Genomic DNA, 8,000 nt, shown 5'->3' on the forward strand with positions numbered 1-8,000 from the left:
TACAGGCTTCCACACACCGTAAGTGCCTTGAAAATTTGCTGTTCTCTACTAAGGTTTTTCGCTAAACTGGCTGCTTTAATTATTTTTTCATTTGGGCTCAATTTGGCGAGATTGGGATGCTTAGTTTCAAAGTGCCACCGAAGGTTGTATTCTTTCGGAACGGCTAACGTTTCGCGACACACGAGGCACAGTATTTTGTCTTTGGAAATAGTACATAAGTATTTATTCGTCCATTCAGTGTTGAAAACTCTGTGCTCTGATTCTATTTTTCTCTTTTTCTTTTCACTCATGGTATCCATTATGAAACTCAAGATTTTGTTGAATAAATTCACACACAAGGGAAACACTCACAGTCACACACAAAGAGAAGAGATATCTCACGGCGCATGGCACACTAGCAGAGTTGAAATTTGTGTGCCATGAGGCAAATGCGCCCAAGTGAGTAAAACGCTTATACATTTAAAAAGTTTTAATTTGCAATTTGTGTCAATTTATATGGGTTTTCAGATAGAGACATCATAAGTAAAAAAAGAAAAACAAAAGTTTGTGTTTTAAATGGAAAATTTTCCTAAAAAATATCAATAAATGATTATCAGCCAAGAATAAGATATGTAATTACAAATGCATTTTAATTTCTTTATTGGTCGAAATGTCAAAGACTGCTAAACTAACCTGACTGTTTTTCCCTGCGATCTTTTTCATTTGCCCATTCAATATAAACTCTGTCCAAATCTATCAGTCCTCAATCCAGCTGGTAACTCTTAATACACATCAGCATCCCACATCACATCAGCACATCTTAATACACATCAGCACCCCACTCGCTAGTTTCCCAATACACACAGATTTCTCCTCCCTCCCTCCCAGGGCCCTTCCCCACAGCCCCACCACCACAACTAAACAATGTCCCACACAGACCCCCAGTGCCCTGACACACACAGATCTCCCTCACTGCCCAGCACCCCCCAACAGGCCCCCACTGCCTAGCACCCCAAAACAACAAACCTCCCTCACTGCCCAGCGCCCTCCACACCCTCACAGCCCAGCACCCCCCACACACCTCCCAGACACTCACTCCACCACACCCTTCCCCCTTCCCTGGCCGCACTCACCAGCCCTGCTGGGAGGTCTCTGGCTCCTAGGGTGAGAGCGGCAAGGGGAGTCTCCAGTGGTGAGTGGGAGCCGGTTCACGGGAACTGGTTGTTAAATTTAGAAGCCCTTTTAGAACCAGTTGTCCTGCGCGGGACCGGTTCTAAAAGGGCTTCTAAATTTAACAACCGGTAAGTTGAAGTGACCAGGACTGTAGCTGGGGGGGAGCAGAGGGAGCGGCTGCTCCCCCTGAGCACATTATCCAAAAGTGGCGCCTTAAGAGCTGACCCCATGGGTGCTCCAGCTCTCCGCCCCGCTCCCCGGCCCCAGCTCACCTCCGCTCCGCCTCCGCCTCTGAACACTCCGCCCCGCTTCTCCCCCTCCCCCCCCCGCTTCCCGCGAATCAGCTGTTTGCGCGGGAAGCCTGGGAGGGCAGAGAAGCAAGTGGCGGCTTCGTGCTCAAGCCCAGGGAGGCGGAGACGGAGCGGAGGTGAGCTGGGGTGGAGGGAGCCGTCTGCTCCACAGCAGGTAACCCGGGGGGAGGGGCGCGCAGGGGAACCGCTCCCCGCCCCAGCTCACCTCCGCTCCGCCTCCCTGGGCCTGAGCGCGAAGCCACCGCTTGCTTCTCAGCCCTCCCAGGCTTCCTGCGTGAACAGCTGATTGGCGGGAAGTGGGGGGGCTGCAAGCTCAGACTGACCCGGTGCTCCAGGCACTGCGCAGTGGCAGCATGGTCCGGCTCCAGCCGAGCGGCGCGGCTGTAGCACCGCCAGCCACCTCCAGGCAGCGCGGTAAGGGAGCAGGGAGGGGATGTTGGATAGAGGGCAGGGGAGTTCAGGAGGGTGGTGGGGGGCTGGATAGAGGTCGGGGCGGTCAGATGGCAGGGAACAGGGGGATTGAATGGGGGCAAGGGTCCCGGGGGCAGTCAAGAAGGAGCAGGGGTTGGATGGGGCGGTGGGAGGCAGTCAGGGGCAGGGGTTCCAAGAGTGGTCAGGGGACAGGGAGAAGGGGTCGTTGGATGGGGAATCAGGAGAGGAGTTGGATGGGGCGGCGGAGGGCAGTCACGGGACAGGGAAGGGGGTGGATGGGGAGGGGTCCCGGGGGGGGCATCAAGGAACGCGGGGGGTTGCATGGGGCAGGAGTCCCGGGGGGGGGTGGGCCAAAAATCGCTCAGGACGGGGGCGGTGGCAGAGCCCTGTGTCCTGCTGGCGGGGGGGCGAGGGCTCCGTGCCCGTGTCCCGCTTGGGGCAGTGGGGAGGGAAGGCGGCGCGTGCGGGCTCCGTGTCCCGCTTGGGGCCGGGGGGGGAGATGGAGGCGCGGCGGCACGCGAGGGCTCCATCCCCGTCTCCCGCTTGGGGCGGGGGCGGGTGGAGGTGCGGCGGCGCGTGAGGGCTACATCCCCCGTGTCCCTCTTGGGGCGGGGAGGGGGTGGAGGCGCGGCGGCGCGCGAGGGCTCCATCCCCGTGTCCCGCTTGGGGCGGGGGGAGGTGGAGGCGCAGCGGCGCGTGAGGGCTACATCCCCGTGTCCCGCTTGGGGCGGGGGGAGGTGGAGGCGCAGCGGCGCGCGAGGGCTCCATCCCCGTGTCCCGCTTGGGGCCGGGGTAGGTGGAGGCACGGCGGCACGCGAGGGCTCCATCCCCGTGTCTCGCTTGGGGCCGGGGTAGGTGGAGGCACGGCGGCACGTGAGGGCTCCATCCCCGTGTCCCACTTGGGGCGGGGGGGGATGGAGGCGTGGCGGCACGCGAGGGCTCCATCCCCGTGTCCCGCTTGGGGCGGGGGGGGTGGAGGCGCAGCGGCGTGCGAGGGCTACATCCCCGTGTCCCGCTTGGGGCCGGGGTAGGTGGAGGCACGGCGGCACGCGAGGGCTCCATCCCCGTGTCCCGCTTGGGGCAGTGGGGAGGGAAGGCGGTGCGCACGGGCTCCGTGTCCCTCTTGGGGCGGGGGGGGGTGGAGGCGCGGCGGTGCGCGAGGGCTCCATCCCAGTGTCCCTCTTGGGGCGGGGGCGGGTGGAGGCGCAGCGGCACGCGAGGGCTCCATCCCCGTGTCCCGCTTGGGGCGGGGGGGAGGTGGAGGCGCGGCGGCGCGCGAGGGCTCCATCCCCGTGTCCCGCTTGGGGTAGTGGGGAGGGAAGGCGGCGCGTGCGGGCTCCATGTCCCTCTTGGGGCGGGGAGGGGGTGGAGGCATGGCGGCGCGCGAGGGCTCCATCCCAGTGTCCCTCTTGGGGCGGGGGCGGGTGGAGGCGCGGCGGCACGCGAGGGCTCCATCCCCGTGTCCCGCTTGGGGCGGGGGGAGGTGGAGGCACGGCGGCGCGCGAGGGCTCCATCCCCACGTCCCGCTTGGGGCGGGGGGCGTGGAGGCGCGGCGGCGCGCAAGGGCTCCATCCCCGTGTCCCCCTTCGGGCGGGGGGGGGGTGGAGGCGCGGCGGCGCGCGAGGGCTCCATCCCTGTGTCCCGCTTGGGGCCGGGTGGAGGCGTGGCGGCGCGCGAGGGCTCCATCCCCGTGTTCCACTTGGGGTGGGGGCAGGTGGAGGCGCGGCGGCGCGCGAGGGCTCCATCCCCGTGTCCCCCTTGGGGCGGGGGGGAGGTGGAGGCGCGGCGGCGCGCGAGGGCTCCATCCCCGTGTTCCGCTTGGGGCGGGGGCGGGTGGAGGCGCGGCGGCACGCGAGGGCTCCATCCCCGTGTCCCGCTTGGGGCGGGGGGGAGGGGGCTGGCAGCGCGCGAGGGCTCCGTGCCTGTGTCCTGCTTGGGGTAGGGGGGGAGGTGGCGCGCGAGGGCGCAAAAATATCCTTGCGCCGGCGCTGGCATTGGGTCGGGGGGGCGCCTGAAAGCCCCGCCACCGCAGCTCTGATTGGGCTGGACTCAGCCGCCCGCATTGCTGGCTCCTGTCGGCGGGCAGGCACGCCACCGCGGGCTGTATGTTGTGCAGGCCTGCTATATGGCATGAACCTGTTAGTCCCTCGTAGATTAGTCCACACTGCATCTACTTCTGCTGTCAAACCTTCTCGTGGCTCCATAGCATGAGAGGGCTAATGCACAGATACCATCTCTTCCTACAAGGTCACAAAGAATGTATCAGAGATCGGAGGCTAATCAGTAGAAAGGGAAAAGGTCAATAATGCCGTGGCTGATGTAATGAACAAGCTGTCTTGCAACTCATCCTGTTATGGAAGGAAGACAGAGACATGAGAGAAATGAGGTTGCAAGGTGCCCCAGACATATATATGGGGCACTGCTAGTTGTGAGAATATGGGACTGAGCAACGCTTTGCAATCTCAGTTCAACAAGTCAACAAAACTTACCTCAGCAAAGAAGGCAACTGAGGTGAGCGTGTGCTTCTTCCTGCCCCACTTGGGCCTTGGGCCTGAAATCCTTCCCTCTCTCATGTGGGCCTCTGGAACATAAATACCCATGAGTAACAGGGACAGCAAGCTCTACAGAGCAAATGCCTACGGCAGACGGTAGAAAGAATAGCTTATACTAATCTATCTATCTGTCTATTTATCATTACCTGTTAATTCACTTACAGCATCTAGGCCTCCCCATTGTAGCTGAATGGCTCACAGTCAGAAGCTGGGATGTATCTGTTGAGGGGCTGGATTGTAGGATGAGAGTCCATGCATAGGCTCAGGCCAATGTCTTCCTATGTCACTGTCCAAAGTCTGGCACTAACATTCATATTCAGGCATCTAAACGAGTGGATTGATTTTCAGAGGAGCTGAACAGCCACGGCTTCGGCAGATTCGAGTGGGAAGTTCTTGGAATTCAGCATTTGAGAAAGGTCAGGCCATTTATTTAGGTGCCTGAGTGTAGCATTGCAGCCTCTGTCATGGGTCGTTTACAATGAAGACGGAATCAGCATCATCTCGGCACGACAACCAAGTTCAGGATCTAATCGAGCTGTATCCTCTCTGTACTGCTGTACGGCTGCGAAACATTGGGACTGCGCCACTCAGAGTGGGCAAAGCTGGAGGCTTTCCACATAAAATGCCAACGTTGTATATTGGGCATAGAGTGGAACGACTTCATTTGTAAAGCAGATGTTTATGGTCGCTCCGGTCTACAGACTACTGGGGCCATTGTCCGCAGATGGCGTCTTATGCTTTTCAGACATGTCGTGAGTATGCCACAAGAGGTTCCGGCGAACGCCGTTCTTTGAGTGGCTCGTAACATCCGAGAGACAATTCCACCAATCAAGGGATGCAGGCAGCCCAAAGGCAGGCCCCCTCTTACATGGGTGCCTCAAGTCTATTCCGACGTTGGGCTCTCGGCCCGTCAAGCACAGGAACGGATCAGTGGTGAACAATTGCTACGGCCGACCGTTCGGCTAAGCGTTGAAGAAGAAGTATGGATTTAGGTACCTAACTTTTGACATCCATGTTTGAAAGTGCTGGCCCAAGTGTCTAAAGAAAAGTGAGATTATATAATGTCAATGGATGGAGAGATGAAGGGTTTTATTTAACTGTCCAAGGGGAACTAGAGGCCTGGATCATACGAACAGCCATATTGGATCAGACCAGTGGTCCATCTAGCCCAGCATTCCATCTTCTGACAGTGGCCAGTGCCAGATGCTTCCAAAGGAATGAACAGAACAGGGCAATTTATCAAGTGATCCACCCCCATCATCCAGTCCCAGGTTGAGGGACACTGTGACAGGGAGCTGAGCAGGAGCTGCTGAGCCAGCCCTCGGTCACTCCGGTTCCAATTAAGGGAGATGAATTGGAGCTGATTAGACCACCTGGCCCTAATTGGGGAAGTAGAGACAGCTGCTGCCTAATTAGGCTGGGGCTGTATAAAAGCCTCAGGGGAAGGAAGCCAGGAGAGGAGCAGGAAGAAAGGGAAAAGGCAGGAAGTGGAAGCAGGGAGGTAGCTCTCCTCTCCCTCCTGCCTGTAGGTAAAGGGCTACTTGTATGGTGAAAAGGTGGTGAGAGCACGTGTAAATAAACTGCACCAGAGGTTACTGAAGTGACTTTATCAGCCCAACAGGGTTAGGAGCCAACAGGGTCCTGCAGCACCTTGTTACAGACACCCAGAGCATAGGGTTGTGTGCCTGACCATCTTAGCTAATAGATTCATCAGTGGCTATCTTCCATGAATGTATCTAGTGGTTTTTGAACCCAGTTATACCTTTGACCTTCACAACATCCCCGGGCAACAAGTTCCACAGGTTGACTGTGCGTTGTGTGAAGATGTAGTGCCTTATGTTTTTTTTAAACTTGCTGCCTATTAATTTCATTTATTCCAAATATTTACTAAATTTCAATTGGTATTCTGTTGCTTAACAGTGCGATTAAAACTGTGATTAATCATGATTAATTATTTTAATCGCAATTAATTTGTTTCAGGTAATCGCGTGACTTAACTGCGATTAATCGACATCCCTAATTTTGGTAATTTATTAAAAAATGTGTCAGCAAATAATGGAAAATGGTGTGATTATATTGTGTTATTTTGACAAATACAATATGCAGAATTTTACAGAATTTTTAATTTTTTGGTGCAGAATTCCCTCAGTTGTACATGGAAGCTGCATTACTTTCTACTTATCAACATTGAATTTCATCTGCCATTTTGTTGCCCAGTCATCCAGTTTGGGGAGATCCCTCTGCAACTCTTCACAGACAGCTTTGAACTTAGCTATCATGTAGGATACGTGTCTAGAGAAAGGTCAGTTTATATAAGATAAGAGGCTTGTGAAGGAGAATTATCCCTATTTGGGCTGGATTGCATAGAACGAGAGAGGATGGAGAGGAGCTGGATAAATACCTGGAGAAGGATGAGGGGACCAAAGCACAAGTTTGCAGATCAGCTAGCGAACATACCATATGGCATGAACCTGTTAGTCCCTCGTAGATTCGTCCACACTGCATCTACTTCTGCTGTCAAACCTTCTTGTGGCTCCATAGCATGAGAGGGCTAATGCACAGATTCCATCTCTTCCTACAAGGTCACAAAGAATGTATCAGAGATCGGAGGCTAATCAGAAGAAAGGGATGTAATGAACCAGCTATCTTGCAACTCGTCCCATTATGGAAGGAAGACAGAGACGTGAGAGCAAATGCCCTTGGTTTTACACTAACAGTCTTGTCACCTTTTTGTTTAGCTGGAGCCAGTAGCTGTCATTCTGCTGAGTACTGGGGTCACTTAAACTCATTGCCAGTTGCCTACATCTCATGGGGAACAATGCAGGTAATTAGCACAGGATCATGCAGGCACTGGCTTCGGGGCTGGAGTGGTGGCTCAGCTGACCTCCTCCAGTCACCAACTTCTCTGTGGGAACTCAGGGCCCTCCTGAGTCCCATCGGTGGTTTTGGGAAGGGTCCGGGCCACCCAAGAGATCTCTGTCAGGAGCATTTTCCCTCTCCTCCTGGCCAGTCAAGCAGCAGAGCAGGTTCCTGAATCTAGCTCCTAGGGTCTGACGTGACTGGTTTCTGCCACCATCCCGAACTTGCTGAATGGCCCGTGAGATACTGACATGGACAGAGAAATCCGGATCTTGCTGCAGGCCACTGAGAGCTGAGACAGAGAGAGGAAGCTCAGGTCAAAACACATATCGTATTAGCATGCCCTAGCACCTGCACCATGGGCCTCTGTATCTTCCACAGGGGCGGCTCTATGTTTTTTGCCACCCCAAGCACGGCAGTCAGGTGGCCTTTGGTGGCATGCCTGCGGACGGTCCGCTGGTCACACGGATTCAGCGGCGTTTCTGTTGGTGATCTGCTGGTCTCGCGCCTTCAGTGTACCTGCCGCCGAATTGCCGCCGAAGCTGCGGGACCGGCGGTCCTCCTGCAGGCATGCAGCCGAAGGCTGCCTGACTGCTGCCCTCATGGTGACCGGCACGCCGCCCCCCGTGGCTTGCCGTCCCAGGTACGCACTTGCTGCGCTGGTGCCTGGAGCCACCCCTGATCTTCCACAGCA

General features: G+C 56.4%; 1 long non-coding RNA gene across 1 annotated transcript; it reads right to left on the reverse strand.

The window, feature by feature from the left end:
* Nucleotides 1-4,148: 4,148 nt before the first annotated feature.
* LOC135980327 (uncharacterized) lies at nucleotides 4,149-7,704 on the reverse strand. Its single transcript, XR_010597429.1, has 3 exons — nucleotides 6,905-7,704; nucleotides 4,610-5,485; nucleotides 4,149-4,476 (listed from the first exon to the last, which is right to left on the reverse strand). It is a non-coding gene; the product is annotated as an uncharacterized LOC135980327 (long non-coding RNA).
* Nucleotides 7,705-8,000: the final 296 nt, after the last annotated feature.

This window comes from Chrysemys picta, unplaced genomic scaffold (assembly GCF_011386835.1).
Source record: "Chrysemys picta bellii isolate R12L10 unplaced genomic scaffold, ASM1138683v2 scaf2675, whole genome shotgun sequence".
NCBI classification, from domain to species: Eukaryota; Metazoa; Chordata; order Testudines; family Emydidae; genus Chrysemys; species Chrysemys picta.